The sequence below is a fragment of the Opisthorchis viverrini genome, assembly GCF_000715545.1.
Source record: "Opisthorchis viverrini unplaced genomic scaffold opera_v5_212, whole genome shotgun sequence".
Taxonomy (NCBI): Eukaryota; Metazoa; Platyhelminthes; class Trematoda; order Opisthorchiida; family Opisthorchiidae; genus Opisthorchis; species Opisthorchis viverrini.
In genome coordinates this window covers 139,320-143,842 of record NW_008751870.1, presented here as the reverse complement: position 1 = coordinate 143,842, position 4,523 = coordinate 139,320, and positions in this window count along the sequence as shown.

Here is a 4,523-nt window from a genome sequence, read left to right as displayed (position 1 = left end):
GTCTCGGTGGAGAGCCAAGTTTGTGTTATTTCGGACCGTTCCCTATTCGGGACATTTAAATTTCTATTGGTTTGTCCAAACTCCATGCACTCAGGAAGTTTCGAACCCGTGAACATCCGGCCGCTAGTTGAAAGTTCGGGCAAGAGTGGCTGATCTGCAGTTCGATTGGCTCTCAGTTAGACACGACATAGCGCCACTCATCCTCCAATAACAAGAACCACATCGCGCGGTAATCTACTGACTAGCTTCCAGAGTGAAGAATTCTCAGTTAGAAATTTCACACATCCATTAAAATTCCCTTTCTCTGGGCTGTTTGCTGATACTTGGTGATGTGGAACTTGGCAATATGCCGTAGATATTTCACCCTGTCAGTGAAGAAAGTATATACCAAAAATCCAAGAAGCACTGTACAGCTTCTTTAGTCTTGTTGTGAATCACCTTCAGACTTCTGCCACCTGGTTCTCAACCTATTTTTTTGGGGTTTTGTGTACTCTGAACAGCTTTTTATGCCTATCATTTTTCAGCGGCTGACAGGCTGATGGACGAACGCGACCACGCGTATATTTCCGTGAATCATTCAGAAAAAAACATGGATACAATACCTAGTGTTTGTATATCCGTCACAGCCTTCATAAACCGGTATAGCTGAACTGACTCCGAGCAAATCTGATGGCCACCGTAACCTTGCCAATAACAACTAGGTACAAAAATCTAACAAATATGGTTCGAAACGTTAATCATCTAAACAGGGAAGTATTTCTACATCGGGAACCAGCTGGGCTGCCTGTGATTTGTCAACTAACACCCCATCGGTTGTGTTCACCAATCAGGCAAATCACTGGCATTCCAAAAATTATCTAATTTTAACTGGACATTTAGGAACAAAAAAAGTGTCGAAGGAAAACTTGGAAAATTTTGATACATAAAAATGCTCCGGATTTATCAGAAAAATTTCTGTGACGCATGTGTGCTGTCCACAGTGAAATCCCGAAAATCAAAAACCCTCACAAATGCGTGCGTTATGTTGAACGCAGTGACGGTGATAGTTTTTAATTGGTCGAACTGTCAGCAAGAATAGAGGTTCAAAAACTAGCCTATGGTTGGCCGCGGTTTGCGTGCGTTTGGAGGGACACTTACGACACCCCTGAGTAACTGTGCCAAATTGTCTTATAAAACATATCTAGACATCGTCGAACACTACAAGAGCTGTCAATGTTCAAACTTCAAAGACACTCGTCTACGGAGCATGCCGTCACGAGGGGGCAAACCAATCTAAAGCCCAAACTTTAGGATGCAAGCAAAGATATCTTGAAAACGGTTCACAGTAGCTCCGTTTTTCTACCTCCTAGAATTCAGCAGCGAACTCGGTTATGCAAACTCTTCGCTACTGATCAAATGGTAGTCAGCAAACAGTAGTCGTCAAAAACTAACATCAAACCAATGGTAACAGACGAGTTCACCTGTTTGCGGACCTAGGGGGTCTAGATATTTCTTGACGAGGTCGTTCCGCGGAAGTTCCGCGAATCAAAACCGTCAATCTGCGAGAAATGACCAGAGCGTGTGGCCCATAATGCTCACATGCATATGGATTCCCGATGAATGATATAACTTTATATACCGTTTGCAGCAACGTATCACATACAATTTGTCTTGATAAAGTTTGTGAAATATCTTCATCAATAGGAATTATGTGTGCGATTAACTTGGTTTAGCTTTACTTTCAAATGTTGCCCATGGTTACCTGACCAAAACACGTGGTCAACTCAAACAAATCCACATTCCTTTGAGATTTTCCGTTGAACTACACACATTAAGTAAAACGTCTGTTTACTAAGGCCTGAGGTACACAGTTGTTCCAGTGTCAATCCAGGCGGAAAAGGTCTCGCGACAAAAAACGCGCACGCGAAAAGACATTCAAATCAAATCAGCGCTTTTCCTGTGCATAATCCCACAAATCTAGGCTAGATGACGTCACAGTAGATCACAAGGTATGGTTGGAATGCCACTATACTGTTCTATTAATGCGCACGTCGCTGTGGCTTTTAATTTTGGAAGGATTAACGTAAGACCCCATTGGTTAGTTGAGGGTTGGCATTTGGTTGAATAGACCGAATTCAAGCAGGAAAAGAACTAACCAGTCATGATAAGACTGGCTTCGCTAAAGTTGTTGTGCTTTATATCTGAACGACAAAGCGTTTAGGATTATCCAAGCAGTGTGTACACTGTGCACCTCAGATGCAAATTGAATGACATTTCAAAAACCAGAATTTCTAATAGATTGTGTTGACCACCCAAATTTAAAAAGAAGAATCTTGTAAAGGTCAACCGAAGCACCAAATTCAGTTAATTTCTTGCGCATGGTAAACATTCACAACTTTCATCTAACTGTTACAAAGTGCTGTTTTGTAACTTTTTACGTCGGAGTCGGATAGCAGTCACTTTTGTGATCAATCAGTCAATAAGTTCACCATTCAACATGGAATCGTTTTCTACTGCCACTTTGCTGGTCACTCAACAAGAATGCATTAGCCGGAACAAGAGTCAAACTATCAAGATGATGAATGCCTCGCGTTCCAACATCAGTCAGCGGGATTGGATAAGAGCCCTGGGGCACTTGCTCACTAAATGCGATTTCACAGTGTGCCTTGGGTTGCGGGACCTAGTCGCAATCTGGTGTGGAACTGTTTTGGTGTCAACCCAAAATTAATGATATTTTGCCCCACATGTTCATTAAACCAAACATGGACACAGGTTAGCTGCAGACAGACTGACGCACAAAGGGCTTAGTACGAATAATGATATTTTTCCAAAATTTAATCTGGCTTATCATATTCCGCCTATGAGGTACAAAATATTTCCGCTTGAAGTGTACAATACCAGTGAAAAAAGAAGGAATGTTTGGTATACTTATGAAGATTCGTGGCTGTGACAGAATGACTCGGCTTCACAGATGCTCCCTAGCCTTACTGCCCACAAATGGCGGTCAGAGGCCCAGTGGACTATGTCAATATAACCATGTGATCAGGATGCATTATCGTGTTCCGTTTTGTAGTTTCATTTTTTCTGTATGGAAAGCAACTCGACGCAGCAAATCCATGAAGACTCACGAGCACATTTCAACAACAAGCACATTTCAATGAATACACAATGTTCAGACGTAATTCGCTACTCTTAAGGTGGCTTTAAATTCTTCGAGAGCCCACTGTCGGCTTTGTCCTTCTTGGGGCTCATTAGGGAAACGCAGTCTCCAACTTTCCATCAAAATTATGTTCTACCTGAACCCAATTGTTTGAACTGGGGCTCATTAGGGAAACGCAGTCTCCAACTTTCCATCAAAATTATGTTCTACCTGAACCCAAATTGTTTGAACTTAGCGAATACACTCATTTGCAAACCAATTAGTTTTTTGGGGGAGACTTACCTGGAACCCAGTCTAAAAGCATCGTAAACGAGAGACCTACCTCAGTTCTAGGTGGGTTGCCCGTAAAATTAAATTGGTTTGCAAATGAGTGTACTAAACTACGTTCATTTTTAAGAAAAATCCGTTCCTGTAGGTGTTAATTGAAGCTACATTGGGTGGGAAATTCTAAACATTCAGCTGATGAATTTTGCAACCCGTCCCTTTGAGTAGATATGTAGGATCACTTGAGCAGGATAAAACAGTGGCTCACTTCTGTTGAATCAAGTAAAGCTAACTCCTTCATCGCTGCGTCAGCATGTTACGACAACCAGCACGCAGTGTGAAGGTCCACGCTACCGGTATCCCATAGCAACCTTACAAATGTGCAAAAGCTAAGTTAACATTTGTTCTGAATAAAAACTAATATGAGGTCTGTTCTTCATTGTGGTATCGCTTTACCTCCGTAGACAATTAATTTTTTTGTGCGCTTCGTTTTACCTCAAACTAAGCGGCAGACTGTTAAACCTGCTCACCGTAGCTTGACAGTTTAGCTGCTTACTACGGATTTAGATTGGTTACTATGGTGCGCCATAATGTACCCTTGAGAGTGGGATCAAAGGCATATGCACAGTCAACGTTTTACTGCTCTACACGTTGTACCGCACTCTTTTTGGCTAAACCTTTCGGCTTCATTCATCAACTTCGATCTTCTGTTTTTGCTCGTCACTCACTCCAATAATGGCTGTATTCAACAGCATTGAAGCGAGGAACAACTTGGACGTGAATGTCCAACAGGGTGTACAAAAGGATGGACTAAATTTGAAACGGTGAACTTAAATTCGTCCAACAAGCCCCAAAAAATACTGACCCTACTAATCTTCCGTCATATAATTCCCCAACGATCTTTTTTAGAAGTTTAGTTTACTAAGTGCTGCATGACGTTTGATTAGTACGATTAGGGCGGAAATATCTTGAACTAGAGTCGTCTATGTCTGATTCAAAACTCATTAATTCTGAGCAAAAGAAGATGATGATGATGTTTTGATTATGATGATGATGTTATGATGATGATGATGATGATGATGATGATGATGATGATGATGATGATGATGATGATGATAGA